At 41.3% G+C, this 16,087-nt stretch overlaps 1 long non-coding RNA gene across 2 annotated transcripts in view; it reads left to right on the top strand.

Annotated features, from left to right (window-relative positions):
• The first annotated feature begins 13,937 nt into the window (after positions 1-13,937).
• The window catches only part of LOC141577140 (uncharacterized), a 78,430-nt gene continuing 76,280 nt past the window's right edge, over positions 13,938-16,087 (top strand). For both annotated transcript variants that reach the window (XR_012505772.1, XR_012505771.1), the window contains exon 1: positions 13,938-14,048. This is a non-coding gene — a long non-coding RNA (uncharacterized LOC141577140). The remainder of the gene's footprint in view (positions 14,049-16,087) is intronic.

Below are 16,087 nucleotides of genomic sequence, written 5' to 3'. Positions count from 1 at the left end.
AAGAATATAATATCTATTATTTCTGAAACTTTTCTATGTTAAGTTGTGTAGAGCTAAAATTAAGTTCCAAGCACCAGGAGTTAAGAGTCTGGGTGGTTCTGTGGGATCGTTATTCAGGGATGTGTCTAGACCCTGCTGGAATGGCCGAAGCTGGCAGGAAAAGACGCAGAGGCAGGATTTGTCATCCTAGGGTGTCCTCCATAATGGTTCCATGTGATAGCCCATGATTGGGTTAACAAATTTAACAGACACCAGACGCATGTCAACCTTAAGAAGAAAAAGTGTGCTTAGTAACTGCTTTCAAGCAAGCACCTGTGCATCCTCACTCCTGTCTCCTTGCCATAAAAAGCAGAGACAATGCCTTGCTTGCATATTTGAGGTTTTAGATAGCACTCTGTTCATTGCACAGCAATGACCCAGGCCCTCAGCTATAAATGCTGGGCGTGCGTGCTGTTAGATAGTCTATTATCCCCAAAACACGGACCTGGCTGGACTGGTGGTCTGCTTTGTAATGAATATCTAAAGAATTTATCTTGTTCCCCTCTCCCCATGACTCCCCTAAAGGTAAACTAAGCCTTTTTACTCATTGTGGATTCTACAATCTCTGTCTCATCCTGTCTTTCCCCAAGTTCCTGTTTACTATCACACAACTGTTAAAGACTATTTTCTTTGATTATACACAATAAATATGGGAGGATTTGAGAGGCTCTTGGAGTTGGCTCCCTACTCCCTCTCGCTTTCTTTCCTTTTTCCACAGTCTTGAGTCATTCATTCCATGTCGGTAAGACTTCTGCCAGCCAGAACCCACAGTTCCAGGTGAGAAGGATGCAGACTTTATCTCTCCTACCCGAGGGAGAGAGAGAAGAGAATTGAGATCTGCTCCCCCGTGGTCCCTTCCTGCCCCAGGGCCACTCCAGTTCACCTGCAGCCTTCTGGCCTCTGCTCTCAGGGCCTCTGTCCCAAGACTGACATCAGCCTTTTTTTCCCTTGTCAATATTTCCTGTGCCTTTCAGGAGTTGGTCTCTTCTCTGCAATTCCACCCTGGCAGATATGATGGTGGTCAGCGTGCTGGTGGGCAGTCATTTGGGGACTCCCAGGAACCATTCTGATTCTCCTGAGTCTCTCATTCGGGGTTACAAAACTGTCGAGAACCGGAGAAAGCCCATTCACGTGAGGTCAACACAGTATTACATCACTTTCTTTTTATTTTTGAATTTTCAGTGGAGAAATTATTTGTAACAAACTGTTCCAGGTTTTCGGCCGCCTGCTTTCCTCACCACTATTTCCTTGTTGGCTCTGGTGCTTGTTTAAAGAACCAGGTTTCTTCTCTGGTCATTTCTAGCAGCTGGGCTTGCCGAATCCTTGATCTGCATTTGAAGCAGAATGCTTCTTCGTGATGTCAAACTGATTTTCCTTGTCATGTCTTAATATTTTGTGTACACTCAGCAACTGTTTCAAGTGAAATGCTCTTGTCCAATTTCGGTTAACTCACATTTGCTGAACTCCTGCTTTCATGCTGAGGGCAGTTTCTTCTTCCTGTAATAAAATTTAGCAATTTGCATTTACTATGGGAAGGTACTGGCCCGAGGTGCTCTCGTTCTTAACAGTTTTAATAACAATTCACCCATTAAAATGTACAGTGGTTTTTACTCTATGCCCAGAATTGTGCATCCCATTCAATCTTAGAACATTTTCATCCCCCCAACAGGAAGCTCCTTACGCATAAGCAGACATCCCCATCTTCCCCATCCTCCCACAGCCCCAGGGAGCCACTTTTCTCTCTCTGTGGGTTTGCCTCTGCTGGAAATTTCATGTAAATCGAGTTACTTCATGTAAGTGGAAGCATCTATTGTGACTGACTTCTTTCACACTGAGTAACGTTTTCAATATTTGTCCACGTTGTGGCCTGGGTCAGTACTCAATGCTTTGCTATTGCTGAATAATATTCCTCTGTATGGCTGGGCCCCTCTGTTTACCCATTCATCACGTGATAGGCATTTGTGTTGTTTCTGCTTTTTGGCTGTGATGAGTAATGGCTCCGTGAATATTCCTGTAGGAGTTTTTATGTGAACATTTGTTTTCAGTTCTCTTACGTGTGTGCCCAGGAAGCAAAATTGCCTGGTTATTCAGAAACCAAATGTTCAACTCTCTAAGGACCTGCCAGGCGTTTTTCCAAAGTGGCCAGGCTGTGTTACATCCTCACCAGCAACGGCTGCGTCCTCTGCATCTTCTGTGTCCTCATTAGTGCTTTTTACTCTTTTTTTGATTATAACCTATTGTAGTGAGTGTGAAGCGGTTTCTCCTAGTGGTTTTGACTTGATTTCCCTTACAGCTAATGATATTGAACATCGTTTCGTTGTGCTTATTGGTCATTTGTATATTTTCCTTGATAAATGTTTTTCAGATCCTCTATTCATTTTTTAATTGAGTTGCCTTTTTATTGTTGAGTTGTAGGAGGTTCTTTTTGTTTTTGTTTTGTTTTTTTTTTTTTTTTTGGTAGATACAAATTCCTTATCAGATAAATGATTTGAAAAAATTTCTGCTGTGTGTTGTTTTTTCACTTTCTGGATGGTGTCCTTTGAAGCAAAGTTTTTAAAATTTGATGAACTCCAATTTATCTCTGTTTTCTTTTTCCTTGTCCTTTTGGGGTAATATTTAATATCTGAGGTATTTTATTTAAACTTCTATATATAAAATAACTTAATTATTAGGACCGTTCTAGGAGACGGGTGCTGTTGTTGTCCCCAGTCTATGGATAGGAGACTGGGTTGCAGAAAATTTCACTGATTTATCAGTGTCAAAGCTACCCAGTGCTGTGGGAGTTCAGACCCTCATGTTTGTCCCCAGCGTCTGTGCTCTTCACCACCATGCTCCACTCCTTCCTGGAATCGTTAATGAAAAAGTCTTTACTTTTTTGATTTCTTGTTAGTTTTTGTTTTTCTCATTGGGGCCTCATCTCCTCATTTTCCTTAAAGAGATCAGTGTAGGTTTATTTTAGGTCTCATGTAGGCAGAAGCATTTTTATCAGTTAACTTTTTATTACTCACTCCCCAGTGATGGCTGTTGCTAATTGACCTAATGAAGTCTTGCTTTAGTCTTTCCTTCTCATGACACTAACAACAGAGTCATGACTTACAGAATGCTTAAAGAAGAAAGTACTTGATTGATTTTATTTTGCTACCCAATCAAACCAATCAAATAAAAACCCCAGAGTTGACACAGACGGTAAGCCCTCCAGAATAGGGTCACTGTCTTCCTTGTGTTTCATTTGTTTGGTCACAGTGTCTGGATAGTGCCTTGCTGTCCAGCAGTTTTGTTAGGATACAGTGTTCGTGAATCATTGTAAGGACAGAATTTTGACAACAGACTGTGCTGTTCATTTCACGAGGGAAAATTTAATATAGAAATACTGCTCAGATCTATTTTAAAATTAAGCTTGGAATTTTGAGAAGAGTTCAAGAAACCATACAAAGATCTTTTTCACTAATTTTAGATCTATCTTAGACACATTATGGTTACATAGCAGAGTACCTTATCAAGTAGATTTGACAAGAGGTGTGTATTATTGATTATTTGTTTTAGTTGAAATATTCTACCTGGGATAAAATATTCAGTGCCCATAAATGAACAAATATGTTTGTATTTCTATGCAACATGGGAGCAGACTTCATATGTTTCTATATAATATATATGACTGTGTGTTTTAATCTGTCTTTCAGTGTTTTTATAGTTTTTCAGCAATGTTGTAACTTTAGAATTCTTCTAAGAAAATCACCCCAGATTCTAGTGCAGTTTGTACTGTGTATCCTGTCTTATGCATGGGATTCCACTGTCCCCACAGGGAGGAATTTCCTCTTATATTGAGTTAGTATCAGAGTTAAAGGAACTGTGATTTCTAGGCCTTTGCTCTCCATGTGTTTGCAGTTGGCTGTCAATCGCGATTTTCCCTTTCTTGAGTTTTCATTGTTCAATTAGAATTTTTGAAAATAACTATTAATATGTTGCATCGATCTCCCTAGAAACTTGATGTGTTTGTGCTTTTCAGTTTTCAATTTATGAAAAATGTAAATACACACTTGTTTTTAAGTAGTCTTTTTTCACTAGATATTTGGTTACCTCTTTATATTTAAAATATTTTTTTCCCAATGTATGAATCGGTGTGCATGTTTTAAAAGATACCTTACTTTTTATTTTTCTTATTGTAACAGTTATATTCATTGTAGAGAATTTAGAAAATACGGATAAACACATTAATAACTTAAAATGGCCTCTAATCTCACCTAGACATACAGTTGTAAGGTTTGAAATTGAGAATTACAAGTCCTCTCACATTGTTCTTCTTTTTCAAGTACGTTTTGGTTACTGAGACCCTCGAATTCCCATATGAATTGTAGCAGCAGCTAGTCAGTTTCTGCAGAGGAGACCGCAGGGATTGTGATCGAGACCACGTTGAATATACGGATCGTTCTGGGGAGCACTGCCATTCCAAAAGCGCTGTCTTCTGATCCAGCAATGTGCGTGGTTTGTCCAGGTATTTAGGTATTGTTTAATTTTTTTTTAACAATGCTTTGAGTTTACAGAGTTATTATACTTTTTTTTTTTTTTTTGCCTTTATACTGAGGACAATTGTGCCAGGTACCGGGATCAGAAGTGTATTTGAGCCCCGCCACTTGCTGCCACCATGGTCACTGCACTCTTTCTTCACCCGCTCTACAATCTTGCACAGAATAGGACCTCAGTAACTCTCTCTCTCGAATGATTATATGCTTGTTGGATGATGCTTGAGAGTCCGTGTGATGATTTTTTTCCCCAGCCTTTCCCCACTTCTTTACTATGCCCTTTCTCTTCCTTTCCTCCAGCCTGGGTTTCAGTTTACCTGTGGCATTGATTTTTCTTGTCTGTAGACACTTCCTTTCACTGGTTCACGATAATTTTACATGTGGGCTGTGGAAACTTGCTAGATGTCAAGAAAGAGCCAATCCATTGCATGCTAGTATTTTTAAAGTGCATTATTGTTTTATCGATTGAAATTAAATCAGGGTGACCCCCTGAGCCCTCCTGTGAGCTGTTTTTGCCATCCTACAGGTGATAATGCTCTGGCTGCTGAATGTGCCCTTTCCCCAGACTTGGTTTTGGAGTTAAGTCACCATCAGTGGAGCCCTCTCTTTAAAAGATGAAGAAAACATTTGCTCCTTCTCCCTGGTTGGGGACTTGGATGAGATGAGGTAACAGATAAAGAATGGAGCCCCACCTCATTCTAACACCCGCTCGTTCCGTTCCTTTCTCCACGGAAAAAGAGTACAATTCAACACTATAAAGATTGATTGTGAGCAAATGAGATAGACAGGACAACCGATCATTTATTAAATATACTTTCATGCCAGAAACAAATGTATTATTCACACAAAAAGCACACAAAGCACGGTAGTACCGTGATTACCAACGTGGGTCCAAGTTCGAGTCCTGCTCTGGAGTGACCAGTCCTGTGAGATGGAGAACTGGTAGGTCGGCTTAGCCTCTCCCGGGCTTGTTTTCTGTCCTGCAGAGATGGGGCTCGCTAGGCGTCCCTCCCCCATAGAGATGCTGTAGGGTGCAAATGATGCGCATGGGCAGCCCGAGCATAGCTGCTCATTCCTCGTAAGTGAAGGAGAGCATAGCTTTTGTGGTGAAGGCTTTATAACAGCCCCGTGTGGACTTTCAGTGCTCCGAAGGAATGCCTTGTGGTTTGGAGATGGGATTCTCATTTCTGTAAATACCCAAGGATTGTGTAATTGGGCCCTGCTGATTTGAATCTATTCTTTAGAAAGTACATATTGTAGATATATTTTTCAAGCATGCATGCTTTTTTCTTTTATCATTTATTGTTCTACCCTCTCTCTTGGTGGGACTTTTCATGGAATCCAGGAAACAGCCCTAAGCCACCTGCCTCTTCACACGTCTCCGTGGCGGTTTTCTTCCCTGACTAGAAGAGGGTTCTGCATAGGGAATTTTCTTTGTTCCCCTTTTCTTGGAGTCTCTCTGTCTGTCTGCCCACCTCTCACCTGTCCAACTGTCCATTTCTCTACCCACTCATTCTTCTGACTTGTTCCAAATAGCATTTCAGGCAGCTTACAGAAGAACAGATACCAAATAAACAGGTGAGATAATGGGACCAAGTTCAGACAGTGAGGCTAGGAGGCGAGCCTGTGTGAGGGTGGCAGGCATGAGAGACACGCGTCTGCCCTGTGACTTATAAGATCGACAGCAAGAGTGTGCCTGAGGCTCCCAGCAGACACAGGGAAACAGGGCTTGTGGGAGATGCTCACTGGCTGTGAAATAAATAAGTGGCTGAGGAGAAGCCCAGCCTTTCCAGCTACTAAGGCTTAGGAGAATATTTTGAGTGTCTTCAACATCAGAGTATTTCATCTTTTCTTTTGTCAGAGTTCTACATATAGATGGTTACATTCTGTACCTGGAAATTTCTACAAAATTTCTTCCCACTTGAGTCCCATGACTCGGGAATGGGGTGGTTCTGCTCATTGACTGGGGTTGGCCAGAAACCAAAAATGACAGCTTCAAAGGAGCCTGGGATTTGTCAGTTATGTTTTGTCAGTACTGTAGAGTTCAAAAAATGCTTTCACAGTATCTCTCCATCTGAGGCGGCAGCGTGCTCTCTTACCAGCATCAGGAGCTCAGGGCCATGGGATGGTGGGGGCTGACTGCTTTGCCGTCAAGACAGCTGAGCTAGTCACTGCAGGTTTGATTCTTTTACGTAAGGCCTTTCATGTTCTTTACTTGAATGTTTCAACAGGGAGTTAATTAACTGAGTTAATTAACATTTAATAAATATGATTCTTTGTTGAAAAGACAGTTATAGACAGAATATAAGCTCTGAAGCCTTTAAAAACGGTTTCATTACTGAAATTTCAGTAGGGGAGATACACAGTTTATCTTATTTATGCCTGTCTTTTAAAGTAACAAAGAAACAAGACAGAAAAGGCAGAGGATTGTTTCTGTTCTTCCTTTCTGCTTGCAGGTGCCCTCACCTCCAGTAGCATCCATCCAGACACCGGAACTGACACTGGCCGTGCTCCGAACTGCCTCAGCCCTGAAGACACAACTGACAAATAGAAGGGGACCACACCCTGTTACAGCAGGTGCTCTCACTTTGTGGATCCTTATGTAACTGAGCGGTGTTAATCAGGATTGCCCGTTCTACATTGTGTGGCGCTGCTGCGGTGTCTCCTAGTTACTTGTTTCTGTAAGTATTCATGTATTATTCCCCACTGAGTGGTACTACACGTCTAAAAATGCTTTTTTCAGATGAAAAATAATGTGCATTTAATATAATATGTCTGAAAAAAGGGGCAAAAGATTCTATCCTGGTCCCTCTACTCAGAGATAATAATTAACAATTTAACATTTATTTTCTGTTCTTTTCGTTAGTGTGTATCATCTCTGTCATAAAAACCAGTGAGCACTCTGTCCCTGTTTACTGTTCGGAGACCTCCATTTTCCATTCGGCTTATTACATGTTTTTCTACAATATTCTATCTCCCCTGGCATGATTTTTAAAGACCAGTGTAGCATTCTGTCTTATGGAGGCATGGTCCATTTTACTTCGGACTTAAATAAACTTTTAAATTCCAAGTGTACTTAACTGAAATACTGAAAAGAGAACTGTGGTGGTACAGGAAGGCCCCTAACTCCCTTCTCATTATTTCCTGAGAGTAAAAGCTGTTGAAAATTTGGTATATATATTTCATGACCTTTATGCCTATGAGATACATATATATACACATATGAGAAATCAATATATAGGTGTGTGTATATATGCTTTATTTAAAAATGAGACCATACTATATGTTTTTCTGCAGCTCGCTTTATTCACTCAGGGGTATATCATGGACGTCCTCCCACTCCAGACTCACCCGGCCCTTTCAGATAGATTGGAGGGGTCTCCTGATGTGCGGGTGTCGTCTCTTGTCCACGGAAACATTTGGTGGGAGACTGCTGTGGACAAGGCCCTGGACCACGGCGAAACGCCGGCTCCCTCAGCGCCCGCAGCTCGCCTTGATTTACCGCATCATTGTCTTGATGGTGGACAGTTAAGTTTTCTCCATTTTCCACTGTCAGAAAGAATGTTTGAGTTGCATCCTTCTTGTACAGAACTTCCTGTGATCTTGTATGTGTATTCCTTTAGTTAAGGCTTCTGGAAATTTAGTCCCTGGATGTGACATTTACATTCATCACAGACTCCTTTCAAGTGACTAGAAATTCCTTCTCCATTGGGGAATGAAAAAATGCACAATTACTTATGTAACCAATTCTCTATCGCTGGATATGATTTCACTTCAGTTTTTCTTCCCACCTTTGTAAACAGTGCTGTGTAAATGCCCTGATGGGTACATCTTTTTGGACTGATTTTTTTTTCCTAAAGGAAACGATTCCTAGAAGTGGAGTTGAGTCAGTGTGTATGTACGTTTTTCAGAGCTTACAAATCCATTGATATGTCATCCTCTGAAAAAGTCGCTCATGATTTGTTCTCCCACAGATGGACACTAGCTAGATTATCTTAAAAATATTTGCCAATATGATAAGCAAAAGTGCTTTTTCATTGTTTTTTTTTGCATTTGATGACCAGTGAAGTTTTGAGCATTTTTCACTCATTAGTCATTTGACTTTTTTAAAATGAATGATTCCTTTTGTCCTTTGCCCACATTTAAGTGAGGGAGCTTCTTGTTGCTTTGTGACAGCTTTTTGTATGTTATGAAAATTAACTTCGTGAATTCATCAACATGTATCACAGAGCTTTTTCTTGTCATTTCTTTCCTTTCATTTTGTTCAGGAAGTTTTCTGATTTTTGTTGTGGCTCAAACTATTCTTAGGATAGTAAATGTCTTCCTTATGGGTTTTATCTTTGACATTATTCTTAGAAATACTCTCTTATAATGGAATAAATCTCTTCTGTAGGTATTTTTTAATCTCTAAGATGGAGATTATAATAGTACATGTTATAGTGAGGAGAAGTTGAGTTAATAAGAGCAAAGAGTTGTATTTGCTGTTACTAGTACTTTTTAATATTTACATCGCTATCTGCAATTTATCTTGTGGTCATTATGACAGGAGTAGAATTTATTCTTTCCAGGTGATTCTCTGTCCCAGGACAATTATCGAATTCATAATTTTCTCTTTGATTTGAAATCCCACCTGTACAAAATACTTACATACACTAGAGTCTTTTTTGAGCTCATGGTTCCCTTCTGTCAATCTCCTTTCCTTACTCCAGCACCATATCTTACATGTTGTAAAAATTTATTTAATAACTGGCAGTCTGATTTTTTTTGATTCTTTTCTTCCATCCCAAATTTTCTTGTCAAGTATTATGACTTTATTATTCCTGAAGAATTCCAAAATATTTTGTTCAAGTTAAAAAAAATCAGATTGGAATTTTCATGGGATTTTTTAGTAAGTTTTGAATTATTCTTAGGAGAACTTACATCTTTACAAAACTGCTTTTCTCCATGCAATATGTTTATGTCTCTACATTCATACCTCTTACTTTAACCCTCAGTACAGTCCTGAAGTTTCTCCATTTAGAATATGGGCATTATTTTTGAATTTATTCCAGATTATTGTTTATGTTTTTGTTAATTTTGTAAGTGAGAATTTTTTGGTATTATATTTTTAAATGTTTAAAACTGACATTTAGAAAGGAAGATTTGGTTTGTCAATACTCACTTTGTAACTTGTCATTTAAAATTGTAAGTATTAAGTACTTGTTCCAGAATCCTTTCTTTTCTGTTTTTTAAAATTTGTTTCCAAGATTCTCAAAATGTTCATAGCTAAGTAGTATAGGTGGGGACACAGATGGAGAGAGGAAGTGTGGCTCACGAACAAACTGTGAGCAACTTCATGGCTGCCTTTAGGCTGGAGAAGCCACAGAAGAGCCCAGGTTAGACCAAGGGTGGCTTTGTATGCACTTGAAAGCCAGCTTTCCTGCCTGTATGGTGAAGCCTGGTGGGCGTGGCAGGTAGATGATCAAGGTCTGATCAAGGTCATTGGCTGCACAGAGCACTGTGTCTGTGAGAACTGGAGACCATTACCATGGGAAATGCTTGGCGCCAGGAACACTGCAGGGGAGCTGGGGAGCCTGTGTGTTAAGGATTTTCCAGCCCTGGGAGTGGGAAGATGAGACTCTGCATTCAGATCTGAGTTTGAATTCATCCTCTCTTGTTTACTGGTCCTCTGACTTTTGTCAAGTTATCTACCCGCTTTGAACTCCTGTTTTCTTGTCTCTCAAAACAGGAGAATTACAGCCTGCTGCTAGAGTGTTTGATCAGGGTAAATGATTTGTGTCTATAAGATGCCACGTACAGTCACAATCTCAGTGAGAAATGGGCTGTCGCCTCTTCTTCTGCAACTCAGTGCTCGATAAGACATCGGGGGAAAGCCAGTCCCTAATTTGTATGTGATGCAATGAGGAACAAAATTAACGTCTTGCCTTTCCCTAGCAGGATTCTTATTTCTTTGCTTCATTTACCTCTTTCCTCCTTTACTCTCCCCTTTCACCTCCTCCACCAAAAGAGACTGAGTCTGTCTCAGAACACTACATTCAAATTACTTTAAATGTTGGCTCATCCCCATGAAATTACAGTGAAATTAAAAATAATCTGTACACGTCCCAGACATGATTATATTTGATTTACACACACACACACACACACACACACACACACACACACACACACACACACACACACAATCAGGCTACCTCCCATTTGCTGAGGGAGAAGGACCACTTTTTCTGAGTTTTCATTCACTGAGCGTGAGAGCAAAGTCTCTTAAGCAGAAATTCGCCTGGCTTCTTGCATGGTTTTTTAAATTGGATTTCTGCTTTGTGTCCACAGAAATAGACTCCTATTAGAAGAGGGGAAGTGGAGACATAGATATTCTGCTGAGATATTGGTGTCATCATATTTGAGTTGGAAAGGACTTACGACAGCATAGAGTCGTACCTTTTTATGGGTGAGAATCCATGATAGTGTAACTTGGACAAGAACCCGGGTCTTCTGTCTTCATGTCCACGCGGATGAAGAGGCAACTGGGTGGGGGATGGCAGGGATCCTTACTTGAGTTCCGGGGTCTTGCTAGTTTCCATTGTTCAGCTGCCTTTAGTTTATGTCCATGTGGCCTCTCATGGGAAGGTCACTCTATCCTGATAGATTGAGTTTCTAATCAGCAAAGAGGTCTGGACCCACTCATGTTTCCCAGAGATTTTCTGCTGACCTGCTGACAGTTTATATACATGAGATCTTAGAAACTGCTGGATATAAAATCCTTATTGTTATCATTTGCCCTCGAGTTCCACAGGAATGGGGTGCTGTCTCAGGCTGTCTAAGGCCAGCTCTGAAAAAAGATAGGGTGATAGGCTGTGCAGCTGGACACTCCCCAGTCGAATGGGATTTCCACCTTAGTTTTTAGAATCAGGCAGATGAGTTCAAATCTTACCTTTACCAGTTATTAGCTTTGTGACCTTGAGGAAGAAACTTTACTTTTTTGGGGACAAATTTTCTTTATCCGTAAATAAGTTCAGTATTTATTTTAGGGTTTTTGTTTTAGAATTGAATGAGCTAATTCCCTCATTTATTCCTAAAATACTGATCACATGGTTCTATGCTGGTGACCTAGTGGTTGATTACTAAGGGACTCAGTAGTGAGAATGTGGGTGAGGCTCCCTGGATAATAGAGCTTATATTCCATGATATGCTTGTAAAAGACTGGATTGCAGTGGATTTTTAGTAAATGTCCATTCTTTTCCTAATCCCCATTGATTGTGTATATATCTTTATACTAATATATGAACAATTTTTTATTGCAATATAAGTCTTTTTGTAGTATTTAAAGTATGTAGCTATAACAAAAATACGTGAAATAAAATGATTTGACTTTTATTTTCTTTTCAATAAACAAAACAAAATAAAATAGAAAAGAAAAGAAAAAGTTTTGAAGGAGTAGAAATAATTTTATTTCCGTGTAATCGACTCCCTATGTTAGGTTTTTCGGTTGTGTTCTTAAACAGCATATAAAATTGACAGGTTTTGACTTCAGTGTTGATAGCTGGGTGAGTATAGTTTCTTTTTGTGGTTGTCTTTGATGAATTATTTGCACTAGATCATAAATAATGTGCATGTTACATATTGGAAACGAGGAAAGAGTGGAGACATACTACCTCCAATGCAGTCATTTTGTTACCGAGTCCAAACTCATTCTGCTCACCAAATGACAGGCCAATAAACTGGGAGATGAGGTGTTGGAGCAAGGAATAGTGACTTTATTTGCAAAGCTGGCAGACCCAGAAGATGGCAGACTGATGTCCTGAAGAACCATCTTCCCCAAGTCAGAATTGAGTCTCCTTTTATACTAAAAAGGGGTGGGGCTGCAGTTGGTTGTTGGAAACTTCTTGTTGTATGAATTGCTTGTCCTTTGAATCCGCTGTTCTTGCAGCTGTCCATGTGGATCAAATCATGTTGCCATTGTAATACCTCCAAAAGTAAAACAAAGTTATTCTCTATTTTGCAACTTGCCATCTCTACATAAGTGCAGATTAGTTAGCATCCTTCAAGATCACGGCCAGGAGAAGAGGCTGTCCTGGATATTTCAGTCTAAAGGCAACTTTCTTTTACAAATGGTGCAGAGATAGCAAGTCTGAGCCTAGAAAACAGGGCACAGGTTTAAAGCCAAAGGAACAGACCTAACATGGGGTCAAAATTGTTCTTTTCTCTTACAATTCCCTTTTCCGCTTCATAGATAATTTTAGTAAGAAACATGAGCAATTTTGTATTTTTGCTTCTTAATAACCGATAAGTGGGCCAACTATATTTTTGTGAGCAGGGATGCTGTGCGGGCATAGGGGTCACAGCAAACTCTTGTTGGGGGTGGCCGACCCTGGAACATGTCTGATGCCCCGTGAGTGTTGGTGAGGGTCCCCTAGCCAGCGGCTCTCTTCAGGAGGCAGCATATGGGCATTGATATCTGGAGACCTCATTTTCGGCTGCAGGAAATTTTTTAGATACTGCGATTGAAAAATCACTCCAGCTGAGGATAATTAGGGAAAAAAGGAAAAGTAAAAGGGTTTGGAGTAGAGTAGAAGAGAAGGACATCAGATCACGGAGCCTGAGTGCTTGGCAGCGGGGCTTCGGGGGAGAGGGGAGCAGACGTGGGGAGGGGCCTGGCACCGGAACCAGCTCCTGCACCTGTCAACATGCCCAAGCCATATAGCTTTTAATTGGGCCACCTCTCTGGGCTGGATGTCACCCTGTGCAGAACCTTGAGAATCGAAGGTAAGGGGTGGGCAGCACTCACCTAGGGGTCACTGTAGATTTCGGTCAAGTCCACAGTGCCTTTTCTGTTCATGTGTCTTCACTTGTCCTTTATCTCAGGATCTGAGGAGGAGGAGAAAAGAACTCAGATAGAGATCCAGGAAGATATCCGACTGTGTTAAGAGAGGACAGACACAGTGACACGGGGAGCGAGGACACTTGCAGCAAAGTAAAATGACTTCACAACTATTGCTTCAGAGCTGCAGGTGTGAGAGAGCCTAAGCCTGTTTCAGAGTGCAGGGGACAAGCGGAAAGGAATGGCAAAATTTCCACTGAAAATTGAAATTTTGTTAAATAGCCTGCTACTGTTGCTTGTATCACTTGAATGAATGCAGGCATATTTCTGTGGGCATTTATAGGTTCACTCAACCCCACCAGCCCCTCTTGCCCCCATCGGGGATGGGATTTCTCAAGCACAGTGCACCTCCTGCTTCGGTGGGCCACGCTTCGGGTCCTCGCCTGGGGCCGGGCTGCTGCAAGGCACTGAGTCCCTGAGGCACGGCCTGTGATACATGACAGGAACATCTCTGCTATCGACTGAGGGCCTCCTTTTCCCCCTGCAGTGTAAGAATGCTGGTGACTGAGTTAGAAGCATGCTTCCAAGCTGTCCGTGTCCTCGGCATCCAGAAGCGGAGCCTGGAAGCTTCCGAATTTCTCCAGAATGCAGTCTACATTCACCTTCGGCAGGTGAGTGTATGTCCTTACACAAGTGGAGGAATTACTGCAGTTTTCCTGGAACTTACTCACCACTAGTCCATCTGATTTTTCTGTGCTAGGATTCAGTATGGCCTGCTAAAAAATCTGGAGTCAGATTTTGAAACCCTGATGAAGAGGATTATTTATTTTATTTCACTATATGATAATCTTTTACTTTCAAAATTCAGAATTTTTGGTTCTTTCAGGCATTTTTGGGGGGGTTGGCAAAACAAATTTGCTCTCACCGTCTTTGCGACCTGTTGCTTTGTGCCTCTCACCTGTCTTCTGTCACTTGTGAGGCAGTTCCATTTGTGACCCTGTCCGTGTTGTTCATGTTATACAACATAAAGTCTGTAAAAGTACAGTCCCTTTTACTCCGAAGACATTCCACAAATAACTCCTTAAATCTGGGTGTTGTTTTAAGAAGACAGAATCATTAGAACATGTAATTGCAGGTTGCTAGTGCAAAATCCCCAGATCAATAGTCTAGCTCAACATCTAAAATCTTTCTAATCTACCTTGGATTTGTATGGATAAGTGAAGCAATTTGCTAAGAATTGAACACCAGGGTTAGAATACAGGATGGTGTAGCGCAGCAGGTCCTCCTGAGCCAGCGCTGTGCCAGAGGGCGGGGCCGAGGGAGAGGGCGGGGCTTAGGGAAAGAGGAGGGCCAAGGAGGAGGGGGGTCCTGCCCTCCCTGAGCTGACAGTTTCATGGCAAACACCTTCACCATGTGAAGAACTTGGAGTTTCTTCTAAGAACACTAGGTTTGAAAAGAGTCATAAAAGAACGGGAGTGACAAAATCCAATTTGTGTCAAGTAGGGGAGAGCAGCTGGAAGGCCACTTGGGAGACTCGTGAGTCCAGGTGGGCAGTGTTGGTGGCTTCTACCTGAGCGGTGGGACAGTCAGTGGGACAGTCACCGGGAAAAAACGAACAGATTTTAGGCATGTTTAGATGGTAAAAAGGAAAGGATGAATGATGTCTGTGAAGGTAGGATGGAGTAAGGCCCAGGTTTCTGGGTGGATTAATGAGGTAAATGATGGTCCTGCTGTGCTCTGAGCAGGGAAAGCTGCAGAGGGAGCTTTGGGGGAACCCTGATGAGTTCAGCTGTGGATAAAGTGAAAGGCTGTTAAATGTGTGGTCTGGGAGCTCAGGTGAGAGCCAGTAGCGAGTAGGGGGAGGGGAGAGAGACGTTCAAATCATTTTGTCTTGTGAGCATACAAATAATTATGAGTAATGATACACTTACGCCTCTATATTCTGGATTTAACACCCATTAACATTTTGTTATATTGACTGCAGAGGTTCCTAATATTTTTTAATAGAAATAAAATAAATAGAAACAAAATAGTGGAGTTAATAAACATCTTAGAGTTGATGTGTGTCCTTCTATGTATTTTGATACCTCATCTGTTTATAAACATAATCTAAAAAAAGTTAACTAGTTTAGCATAAGTGTTAAACAGAGGGACGTGACACACAGTTTTGGGGCTTGAAGCTGATCTTCTCGGGCAAATTATGTAGCCTCTCTGTACCTTTGTTCCATTTTCTGTGACTGCCCCCGGGCCCCTCATCACAGATGATTTCCTAGACTAGATGATGGGAGGGAGGCTGCTGAAGGGAGTAAGAAGTGGCAACTGCTAGGGACACTTAAGAGAGAGACAAAAAGAGATTGAAGTCAATAAACTCAGTACAAACAAATACTCTCAAAAGAGAAAGAATCCTGCAGTGTTTTGAGCCACTTAGCATAAGGGAAACAAAATCACGTGGACCCAAAACTCTTGAGCATGTGAGTATTGTGGGTGGGAATGTCTCATCAGAAAAGGGTTGAGAAAAGGTCTTTTGGTTTCCCTTGACGTTTCCATTAAGGATGGGGAGCAGAAGTGAAAACCCTCAGCTTCAGTGGAAGCTGCTGTTTTGTGTGAAACTGACCAAACTTTGGAGACCAGTCATCAGCGGTGCTGGCAAATGAAGAGATTTCGGGATTGGGTGGGGCACTTGCTGTGACTTCCAGGTGACCTACTGGCT

The sequence above is a fragment of the Camelus bactrianus genome, chromosome 3 (genome assembly GCF_048773025.1).
Source record: "Camelus bactrianus isolate YW-2024 breed Bactrian camel chromosome 3, ASM4877302v1, whole genome shotgun sequence".
In the NCBI taxonomy this organism is placed as follows: Eukaryota; Metazoa; Chordata; class Mammalia; order Artiodactyla; family Camelidae; genus Camelus; species Camelus bactrianus.
The sequence above is the reverse complement of the archived record's forward strand: the minus strand, read 5'-3'. Positions and strand labels throughout refer to the sequence as shown.